Raw genomic sequence first — 12,084 nt, 5'->3', positions numbered from 1 at the left:
TACTCAGCCTGGCTGAAACCTTGATTTCAGCCTGTGATGCCTTAAACAGGGCACCCAAACATGCCATGTCCAGACCTCTGACCTACAGAACCATGAACTAATAAATGGATGTTGTTTTAAGCTGCTAAATTTATGGTAGTTTGTTACATAGCAACAGAAAACCAATGCAATAGATTATTTAGTAGGGAAAAAAAGGCAAATTAAAGAAGAAAATGCATAGTATGGTCCCATTTATTTGGCTTTCATAAATATTTGTTGATTTTAATAAAAGAACAAAGATATTTAGGGAAAAACATGGAGAAGAATATATATCCTACTTTTACAGTGGCCATCACTGGAGAATGGGATTGCAGGAGTCTTTAGCCTTCTCTACCTATGCTTATGGAATACCAGGATGGTTTAGAATGAGAATATATATTTTAATAATGAAAGAAGATGATAAAGATTGCCAACATTTAATAAATTTGATAGCCCAGACTAAGATTTAAATTCATCATATTTTACACTTACTACTGTCTAAAGGGTTTTTTTGAATCAGGTGTGGTACAAATAAAGAAAATATTCGGCTCTCAAGAACTCAGTCTTTTCAGTTCTGGAGATGGGTAAACCCATTATATATGGGTGCAAAGCAACCAACCAGACTCTTTTCTCCGCACATACACCCTGATTCTCGGTGGCTTTCTCTGACCTAGCCTGCTACTCTTGTCCCACATAGCATTCCATGTTCTCCCTGCATTAATTCAGAAGGGAGAACCCAAATTGCTTGTTACTATAGAGCCTTTAACCTGATCTACCTGAACCCCAACAGTTCTCTTCAAAGATAAATATATTTTCTTCTTTTGTTATTTGGCACCAAGGAAGCTGGATGCTAGTCAATTCAGGCCATTCACATCGGTAGACGCTCAGAGGTGGAGCAAATACAAGAAATAAGGTCAAGAGATGGTATGCATAGTAGTCAGACTACGGGTATTAATGTTAAAATAATCTGGATTCTGATGTTTACAAGCTGAGTGATCTTGGGCAGGTCATCTAGTCTCTTCAAGTCACAGTTTCCTCGTCTCTAAAATGGGAACAAATATCTATTTCACCAATTTGCATATGAGATACTATATGTAAAAGGACCTAGCCTAGTGTTTGGCACACAAGTGTCCAGTGGTAATGAGTATCAAGAATGTACTAGGTGCTGGGAATACTGTGGTGAATCATTTTCCTTCACATGGGGAGTGGTGAGGAGATATGCATTTAAGTAATTGCAATAAGGAAGTAATTGGTATTAGAGGGGAAGTTCTAAGGCACCTTAGGGCTAGTTTAGAGGTTAGGGTGAGTCCCAAAATGGTAACTATGAAATGGAAAACACGTATATGTAATTAATAATGTTGTGCTCTGAGAAATTTGTCTTAATTTTGCCAATCTCAGTGTCCTTCTACCTCCCTTCCTTCTCCTTTCCCAAGATCATTATATTTCTAGGCTAGCTTCGACTTCAAGCAGCATTCAAGAAGCCATTTTTTCTTAATTCACTCATATCAAAGTGTCCATGACTGCAAAAGTTTAGTATACCTTTGCCTGCTACTAACTTCATTCAGGATCTTCATTTTAAGGTATAATTTGACCTCGCCCAAGGGAAGAGGGTATCTGTTGGAGAATTTTAGGTTTTGATCTTTTTTAAGTTAAAAAATTTAACTTTTTCAACTTGAAATCACATCAAACTTACAACTAAATGGTGAAAATAGTAAAAAATATTTCCATATACCCTTCACTGGGCTTCCCCAAATGTTAACATCTCACATAACCATAGTCCACTTACTGAAACTAGAAAATTACCACTGATAAAATACTATTCAGGGTTTGAGCTCATTGAGAGAAGTGTTGTCTGAGGAGGGTGAGCCAGGGCACTCTGGACAACAGATCACTGGCTTTATGGGTGATTTAAAACAGTGGACAAATCAGAACACCATTTATTTTTGGCTTCCACTGATGAGATGTTGGGAGGGGACATGTATTTTATCTTCCTAATTTTCTTTTCTGTGTGCTAATATAAAATTTACATCAATTCTTAAAAGATGTAAACTCAAGGGAGTTCTTATCCCAACCAATATTTAATCAATTCCTTAAAAGTTGTCAAGACCTCTAGAGGGCTTTGGGGAATTAAAGATAAACAAAAATTCCTGTTCTACTTGTGTGCCACTACTCTGCTCACTGTTAGAGGGGTTATCACATTTAATCCTTACAACACTCTTAAGAGGTAAGAGCTACTGTTATCGCTATTTGACTAAAGCAAAAATTGAGGCTTAGAAAGCTGATACAAGGCAGCTCTTGGACTTAACTTTCATGACACACTGCGATAAGTGCTACTGATTTTTTCCAAGTCTGGAATAATATACTGATATATGAAACCACTTGCCTTCATTTTATATAAAACATAACGTATGCATATCACTATAGAAATGGTTGAAAAAGAAGGCTTCCAATGATGAAATTATGATTTATAATGAATCTTTAAAAGACAGGTACATTTAGGGACAAAAGTTTCTCATTGGGAAGTTTACCCATGTTACTAAATCTCTTTCCCAGAATTATTTGATCTGTTAAGACCACATCAAGGTACAAGTGTGCTCGTGGGAACTGGCATAGGAGCAGACAGTCTGAAGTCAAGGGGGAACCACTTCCTCTGTCTAGGACATCAATTCCGAAGTCCACATATTCCACCTTTTCTGCTTTTATTCAAGGGGATACACAGCCTTGGTATTTTAACAATATAATTAAATAGTTATTATATTGATCATAACTTGTTCTTTTCAAAGGCACACATTCTAACATCCGTGTCGTCTTAGCAAGTGTTAACTTTTCTTCAGAGCCTGGAGGTGGCAGCTTTCAGAGCTGGTCAGTAACAGCCCTGGCAATGGAGTAGAGCCTCAGCTTTCTCCAAATGTTTGCTGTTGATGCTGCCGTGTTTGAGGACGTGGGTGGCTGATGATAAATCCATTCCTGCTAGTAGCAAAACTACTTAAAGAATCCCAGCCGATTGGTGGGGGGAACGGGCATCTTTCCGCAAGAAAAGCAGCTCTGCTGTGCCCACCCAGTGATCCAGTGGGCAGGGAGACAGATGTGTGTGGACCTTGGGCCTCTGTGGGTGCCACTCCATTTTAAAATTCATTTTTAAGATGAACATCAGTTAAAGGTGTCTCAAAGCTGCACCTTCTCTTCTGAGAAGAGAGGAGAAGGTGATAGGAAAAGGCTTTCCCTCTGGGTTGGGGCCCCAGCATCAGGAAGCTGGAGACCTTGCAGTCTTAGGGGGAAAGGGCCCTCGGTTGGACACCCCTTCCAGCTACCGTTCCTCTGCAAACATACGGGAGGGGGACGGAGCGACAACAGCCCCAGCATCCTTACCGTCCCACTCCTGCCACGCTCTTCGGGGGCCCAGAGGCCGCGGGGCACAGAGCCCCAGCACCCGGCAGCGCGGGCACGGCGCACAGAGGGAAGGGCTAAGGGCCGGCGGCGGCCTCGCGGCGCGTCCACATGTGGCGGGGCCGCGGGGTGGGGGCGGCTGGGGAGCCGAGGGGGAGGGTTTACATCCCAGCGAAGTTCCCGGATGGTCGCAGCCTCCCGGCGCTGAATGCTTTTCCTGCCCGACCGGCTCAGCCCTACGGACAGGGGAGAAGTTTCCCAGAAAAAAATGCCCGGCGCGCCGCGGGGCCCTGGAGCTGCCCGGAGCCACTGCGCGGTAAGGGACGCGCCGCTGCCGGCGCCGAGGGCGCGACCGGGTTCCGGGGACTCAGGGCAGCGCCCGTGGAGAGCCCCGCGGCCCCCGGGGACCTCGGGGAGGGGCTGGGCTGGACGGAGGGGCTCGGCAGCGCGGCTCGGCGCCGGGTGGGCACGGGCGGGGGCCGCGGGGACGTCGGGGCTGCGTCCGTTGCGGGCCGGGGCTGGATGCGCGGTCTCCTGTGGGGCGCGACTGGGCCCGGCGGCTCGCGGGTCCTGCCGGCCGGCGAACGGGGGAGGAAAGGGCTGCGGACCGTGGGGCTCCGGATGCGGGCGCCTCCCGGGCTGGGCGCGCTGCTGGGATCCACCGAGCCGGGGGCCGCCCGGGGGGCTTGGCCTCGCTCCTGCCGTAGGTACCCGCAGAGGGGCTTCGCTTGGATATGCTGGGGCCGCGTCTTTCCCCACCAGCGCAGGCGGATTGGGAATTTTGGGCATTCCCGGGTCCAGTTCCTGCCCTGGAACCGCCTCGCCTTCTTCGCTGGGGAATCGTGCCCATCCTGCAACTCGGCTTCCCAAATTCGCCTCCCGCCTGGTGCCCCAGGCTGGTGCTCGCGCTGCAGGCGGTGTAGACGCGCGCATTAGATGTGTGCAATGACCTTAGAGGACTTCCAGTCCCCGTCAGCGCTTTTCTCCCGGGGCCTCTCCCGAACTTTCCAGACAGCTTCACTTTAGTCTCACTCCCTTTACTTTTTTTTCTGTTAACATATTTTTCTTTTTAAAGAAGAAAAGTTAAAGAAAGTTGCAAGGGTAAGAGAAACCAGCTGACCCAGGCGGGGTGACCCAAATCTTCAACTCGTGGTTAGACCTTGAACTCGTTGAGATTAACAAAGGGTGTGTCTGAGGAACCGAGCCTGGCTAGGTCCTCTGGTCCTGCTTAATCTTAGAGGAATACACATTCCTTCCTGGGCCACGGGCTCCTCGCTTTATCTCAATTCTTCAGGAAGCCTCTCAAGCTGTCAGCAGTGACTGGGTGGACTTGGTCCCTTTTTCTGAAACTTGCGTGTCACTGTTGTCCCCGGGATAGTTACTGGACCCCACCCGCAATCGCTGGCCGCGTGTATTTCCAGACTTCTGGCGGTGCAGCCGTGGAGCCCCTGGGCAGAGTCCCGCCCTGGGTGGATTTTCTTTTGCGTTTCCCAAGGCAATTCCAAAACAATACGGTAGCTTCATTTTGAGTCGTTGGCTTATTTTTTCTCCTCAAAAATGCCTTTTTTTTTTTTCTGTAATGGTAATACAACTCCAAAGAATTTTCGTTTTCAGTTTCTATAAAATACCTTTTGACTTCTTGAGGTGAGAGATCCCGGCATAGGCCACCAGCATTTGCATCTTAATCCCTCTTTACCGTGCTCACAACACTGCCTTCTACTCTTGCTGTGTATCTTTACCTGCCTGTCATCCCCACAAGGCTGAGTTTCTTAGGGACCAAAACCTCAGCCACCTATAGGATCTCATTACCTGTTGAGTGGAATTGTGCAGACTAGACTCTGTAGATGTTATTAAACATTTTAATAACATCTTCTTCATTGGGACCTACCCAAACCCAACCTCTGCCATAACTTTGGCTCCCTAAGCAGCACAAACTCTTAGGTGTGCGTGATGTAGAGCAGAAAGATTTGTAAGCAAGGTAAGATCAGATTCTGGTATGTTTAGAGGCAGTGAGATTACTTCCAGCTGTAGAGATTGATGCCTTCTTTCATGTGTGTGTTCATTTCCCCAGTTTCATTGTCTATGTGTTCAATCACTTTCTGGTGCCCTTAGGCATTTGTTGTATATTGTGCAACTTGAGCCTTACTGATATCATCCAAGAAATGGGGTAAATAACCTTTGTTCTTTCTCCATCTCACCATGTGAGGATCAAGTGGGATACTGGCGTGTGAAACAGCAGAAAGCAGTACAGCATGACACGTTAGCGGGCCACCCAGACAGCATGAAGTGCGTGGCATCAAGACACAAGAGCAGTAAAAAGCTAAAGGAGGGGGACAGGGGCAGTGAAGAGAAGGCAGTATGCCTTGCCTTTTAAACATACTGTCTCTGTTGCTCTGGCCAGCAATGAGCCCGCTTTTGTGGGAAGTATTTGTTACTGGGTCTGTGTCACTGTCTTAGATATTTCAGGGTGTTCCTAACTACAGTTGTAATTTTAGGAACATGTATGGTTTCTACAATGCACATGAGGAGAACAGAACTAAACAAAAGTGTTTTGTTGTTGTTGTTGTTGTTGTTGTTGTTGTTGTTGTTGTAATCCCATCACTTTTAAGCATTTGATATTTGGGATTCTGTTGCCCAGAGTTGTCATCTTCCTGAAGCCTGCCCTCCCTTAAGGTCTACCAAATTCTTAATGATTTTCATACAGAGGTCTCTCTGCCACTGCCGCCTGGCAGTCCACATTTATGCTACAGTACTGGAAGGTTTGGTAGGCTCATGCCGGTGAATAACCAGGACCCAAATATACGGTTTCCAGTCAAGCCAGATACTCATACAGCATTGAGGGTCCCTGTTAGGGATCACCGCTGTGCCCTGCGCTAGGGGTAGGAGGGGAGACCTAGCTCAGGAGATGGAGTTTCCCCCTGAACGCTTACCTTCTGGTAGAGATGAGACATGGTTTCAAACAGCAGGAAAACAAGGCAGAATGTGGTAAACAAGATAAAAATGGTACAGATCAAATGCAGGGAATTTAGAGGAGAGTGAAATTACTTCCAGCTGGAGGGAACCAGTCCTTCACTCTTTTGTCCAACTAACATATTAAGTGTCTACCATGTGCCAGGCATGGGCAGATTAATAGGCCCTTGTACACTGTGTTCCAGCTTCATGGCTCCGATTGAGGAACAGTCCAGGTTCTGCCTCCCTGGCCTCCCTGGGAAAAATGAACACTTCCCCATTGCCCAGCCCAACATTTATCAATTGTTCCTCACCTTGTAGAGATTACGGTTAGGTCAAAATAATTAACTCTGCCTCTTGTATACTTTGGAACAATAAAAACTTGAGGCTCACCAAATTCCCCAGAACACCTTCAATTAGTTGAGTAATGCTATTCAGCCTAACAAACTTTAACGAGTATTGAAGTATGCTGGTCGTTAGCCATGAGTGTGACTGGAAGCGTATAAAGGCTTGCTTCTGTAAGGCCGGGGTGAGGCCCAGGAATCTGTTGTTGAAAGCCCCCAGGTGATGCTGGCCTGCTGCCACCTACAGAGCTCCCTAGAGGTTAAAGCACCTGCCAAGGGGTCAGGCAAATCTTGCTCCAGTCCCAGTTCTGTCTTTTACATATTCTGTGACTTCTGTCTCTTTATCTTTAAAATCAGAGCAGCTGCCTCTGCCTGAGAGGTTGTTGTGAGAGTCAGATGAAGTCATGGATGTGGATCACAGCAGGTTATCCAGGACCGTGCTTCTGCTTGGCATTTGTGGGTTATTATTATTGTCAGTGTCAGTTTGTGCACTCTTATCATGTGGAAATACAAAAGGAGCCTAAACATAGGAACTGCTTTTTGTATAAAATAACCACATAATGAGCCCTCAGCTGTCTGTAGTTTATTGAATGTTTCAGACTAATTACTTCATGTCTTCTCTTAACGTTGAGGAGGAGGAATGTCACCAAGGAGAAAGTCGGTATTGGGGGCTACCAGCCTGAGGTATCTGCTTAGCTGGTCCAGCTACTCCGCTGAGATGATCGGGGCAGATGAAGGGTGGGAAAGAAAAGCCCTGCTACTTTCCTGGCCATTTGGTGCCAGGCAGTGCCAGGGTAACATGATGGTGGTGGTCACACAGTGGCCCTCGTCCTTGTGCGGGTGACCAGGGGGACTGCCAGCCCCAGGCCAACCTGCTTTGGTCACAGGTAAGGCACCCAAGCCTCAGGGTGGGAGTAACACTGCTCTGGTGTTCTCTCGTGGTGGGTGGTGGTCAGGAAACGTTGACTGATTCCTGGGGAGCCTGCTCAGCACTGCGGGCTTCAGGTCAGGCTGCAATACTTGGCGAGAAGTCAAAATAATTGACTTCGTTAATACTCAATAGAAGAAGAACACAGTGAAAATAAACAGAAGACATGATCACCTACAAATTTCATTAGTTTAGTGGCATTGATGAACATGGTTCAGGTTGTAAAAATATGTTTCTTAGGAAAAGCTGAAGCGCTCTCTTCTCCAGAAGCCGGTTCCTCCCTCTTCTTAGTTAATTCCGTGGCTATTTGTTTGGGACCCCCTGTGGCTGGGAATCCACTCTGTCCTGTGTTGGAGTCACTTGCCTTTGCTTTTTCTCCCTCATTAGATTGTAAACCCTTTCAAGGCAATAACTTACACTTTTTTTTTTGCTGTTCTCTCAAAAAGGATAGGTTCTTGTAGAGTAGCCCTCAGTTAATGTTTGTTGAGTGGCGGTTTATCTCTGCCACTCTGGTTGTGAGGTTTGAGGTGAGGGAATTTTTCACGAAGGCAAAGTGGATCTTGATGTTGGTTTCTGAAGATGCGGGGAAACAAGTTTCACCCTAAGAGTGGGCCTTCACCATGATACGTGCAGGACATTACTTTTTATCGTATACATAATAGTCTTTAAACACTGCTTATTATTATATCTTCCAAATTAAACAATAACAATGATCTTAATAATAAAGGAATGGGATTTTGTGTTCTTCTGGGGAAGGTGGGACTCACTATAGTGGGACCTAAGAAGTGGCATTTCCTAATCCAACACCTGTGCCTGGTTCACATGCACATTGTTGAAGGTTGCGACTCTCCTACCCAGGGATTTTCCCTCTTTTTCTTTGAACTAAGAGGTGATGCACAACCTGAAAAAGGAGTTTAAGCAAAATTGAAGGACACTAGCCTCTCCCCAGACTGCCACAGACTCCTTTGTATTTGGAGGATAAATTGTTCTCTCAGGTCAGAGGTGTCTGCAGGAGGGAGGAAATGGTGAATAAAATGGGAAATTGAGGGCCAAATAGTTTCCTGGGCTGGATTACAGCTTAAAATAGAAGTTAATTTTATATCTTTTCTCTTTTTCTCACATAGGCAATACACATCTGTATCTGTTTTCATTATTTAAGTATTTTTTCTCTCATAAGCAATACTTGATTACTTTAAATCCTGTGCATGCAGTGTGTACACCTTACTTCATTGTAACAGCTAAACACAGTTTGATCACAGTCCTCTATTCTCCCTCCTCCACCCCATATATTTGAGACTGTGTTACATGGATATTGTTTGCATTTTGCTTGCCTGATTTTTCTAGTATTTCTTGGACCTATTGCTACTGTGTTCTTAATAGCTGTGTAGCATTCTGGTCAGGGTGGATATATATGCTGGTTTATGTTCATACATGACCATCATCCCACCTGTTAGCTCTTGCTAATGATGCCCAGACAACTAGTCCCTTGAGTCAAGTCAAACACCAACCAATTCAGTGACAGCATCAGTGTAATCCTTTAGTTGGCATACACAGACCAGATGGGAAGTTGGTTCAATTTCTTGCTTTTCAACCACTTGTGTGTCACCTAGCACATTTCTGTAACTTCCCAAGCGTTTTTCTATAGATGTGTGCCAAGGATTATGTCTATTGACTGAAGAATTTAGGTCTGGGAGGGACCAAGAATGAAATCTGGCCACATCTTAGAGTGATGCAGTTTTGAAGTGTTGAACATATTATCAAATAATATTTCAGGAAACTCTGAGACTCCCCACCTTCTTCCCCTCTACCAGGCAGAATTGATTTTGAAAGCAGAGAACCTTCAGACCTTGGAGAAGATCTTGAGAAAACACATACCCTAGCTTTTTGTCCCCCAGAAATGTAAACAGTGAGATCAGTGTCTTAACCACAATAGTCTTGTGTTATGGGGATGGATATTTAAATAGTGGAGACAGATGGCCTGAGATAAAAGAGGAGAAAAATGGGCTGTTCTTGAACAGCTCCTGTCCCATAAGCAGCACATGTACGGGCTGCGAGAGGGACTTCCAAAAAAGAACCACGGGGATGGATTGAGAGAGAAGTGGGGTGAGGGAGGGAGAATAAAAGAAGACCAAACCAGTTATCTTTCCCAGGTCCTAGGAAGCAGACTGAGGGACACTAAGACAAGTTTTCAGATGGAACTGAAATTTCTAATTCAAGTTTTGAGGGCCTGAACAAAGGCAAAGTAGTTGAAGGCTTTTAAAAAATCTTTTTAAAAAGTTGTAAACTAGTTTACTTTAGCAGTGCCTTTTTATCTATCAGAGCCAGAATTTGATTGCCATGCGTGGTTTAATAACCCAGAGTGTCAGTTTAAATAATCTCAGGTGTTGTGAGTAAAATTCCACACTGTTCTTTTCCCTAGAGTTTTAGCACTGTTTAAAAAAAAAAAAGTCTCACATATTGTTTGAGACAATTTCAAAAATTAGATCATTGTTAGAACTGGGGATTACTTTGTGTGATACTTTTAAAAGATATTGGAACTAGAAATTTATTAATTAAACATTGTAGCCCCCCCCATTAAACGTCTCTCTTTGATGGAGAAATGGGAGAAGAAAAAGAGAAAACAGTTCTCAATTTGTTAAAGGCTGTGCAGGAGGTATTATGGTATTATTTTACTATAACATTCCTTTCTGCACAAGATTTTTGTATACATCGTCTCTGCTCTGTTGTGATGAAACATGTCTCTTTGACGAGCCAGGAAGAGGTTTTTGTTAACCACCAGGCCAGGTGCTCAGGCTTTGTAATTCAGTCTTTGCTTCCATGTTTTTTGCTGAAAATGTGGCTTTGTCACTTTTAAAACAGTAAATTATAGTTTTTACTTTGTTCAGATTACAAAAATATTATGTGCTTGATATAAATAAGACAAAAAAGACAGAAGTATACAAAGGAAAAGTTAATAATTTTTCTCCTCTCTCAATTCTAACCACTCAAGGAGGGAGGGTACAGCTCAGCGGTAGAGTGTGTGCTAGCATGCACGAGGTCCTGGTTCAATTCCCAGTGCCTCCATTAAAAAAATAATAATAAAATAAAGAAATAAACCTAATTAACTCCACCCCCCCCAAATATCTAACTACTCAAGGTAATCAGTATTATCAGTTCAGGTTGTACTCACCTTTCTCTTTGCTTGCTTATAAAGCTCTACAAATATATATGCACATACACATTTTTTTTTGTTAGAGATACAAACACACACATTAGCCTACGTGATTTTTTTTTTTTTATTGAGACAGACAAAATTGACATATAACATTGTGTAAATTTAAAGTATACAACATGTTGGAGGAGGGTATAGCTCAAGTGGTAGAGCACATGCTTAGCATACACAGGGTCCTGGGTTCAATCCCCAGTACCTCCTCTAAAAATAAAATAAATAAGTAAACCTAATTACCTACGCCCCCAAGGAAAAAAATTAAAAAATAGATAAATAGAAAAAAAAATTAAGTTTGCAACATGTTGATGTGATACACTTACGTTTTGTTAATGTGTTACCACCATAGGTCAGCTAACAGTCTATTATGTCATATAAATACTTCTTTTTAGTGATGAGAACATTTAAGATCTGGTCTCTTAGCAACTTTCAAGTACATAAAACAGCATTGTTAACTATAATCACAGTACTGTGCATTAGGTCCCTGGAACTTACTCATCTTCTAACCGCAAATTTGTACTCTTTGACCATCACCTTCCCGGTTCTCCTACTGCCCCTCTCTGCAGCCCCTGGTAACCACCATTCACTCTGTTTCTACAAGTTCAGCTTTTTTAGATTCCACATATGTGAGATCATACAGTATTTGTCTTTTTTCTCTTATTTCATTTAGCATAATGCTCTCAAGATGAGTGGCCATGTTGTAACAAATGGCAGGATTTCCTTCTTTCTCTTGGCTGAATAATAATATTCCATTGTGTGTGTGTCATATTTTCTATATCCATTTGTCCACTGATTGTTAGATTGTTTTCTAACTCTTAGATTGTTTTCTTATCTTGGCTATTGTAAATAATGCTACAATAAACATGGGGGTGAAGATATCTTTTTTGATACCCACAAGATTTTTTTAACATAACAAAACATCATAGACAGTCTTTCCAAATTATAAAAAGTTATTTATATTATTGAGGATTAATATTCCATAATTTAACCATTCAGATTGTTTCAAGCTTTGTGGTATTAGAACAGTTCTTCCCTGAACATCTGTGTGTTCAGAATGTACTAACATACGGAAGCTTTGATTTCTATGAGAGTCCCTAAAGTGGTGTTACTTTCCAAAAGTTGTAGTAATTCACAGTCCTATTAAAACTGTTTGACTATCTGTTTCCCCATATCCTTGCCAGCATAATTCATTTTAGAAGTATAAACTTTCTAATCTCTTTTTCCTGTTTTGTTTCAAATGATTTCTTTAGGGA

At 43.3% G+C, this 12,084-nt stretch overlaps 1 protein-coding gene across 1 annotated transcript in view; it reads left to right on the top strand.

Annotated features, from left to right (window-relative positions):
- The first annotated feature begins 3,563 nt into the window (after nucleotides 1-3,563).
- Nucleotides 3,564-12,084, top strand: part of WIPF1 (WAS/WASL interacting protein family member 1) — a 117,183-nt gene continuing 108,662 nt past the window's right edge. The window contains exon 1 of the mRNA XM_064484917.1: nucleotides 3,564-3,721. The gene's annotated coding sequence lies outside the window, so the exon portion shown is untranslated. The remainder of the gene's footprint in view (nucleotides 3,722-12,084) is intronic.

The sequence above is a fragment of the Camelus dromedarius genome, chromosome 4 (assembly GCF_036321535.1).
Source record: "Camelus dromedarius isolate mCamDro1 chromosome 4, mCamDro1.pat, whole genome shotgun sequence".
Taxonomy (NCBI): Eukaryota; Metazoa; Chordata; class Mammalia; order Artiodactyla; family Camelidae; genus Camelus; species Camelus dromedarius.
The sequence above is the reverse complement of the archived record's forward strand: the minus strand, read 5'-3'. Positions and strand labels throughout refer to the sequence as shown.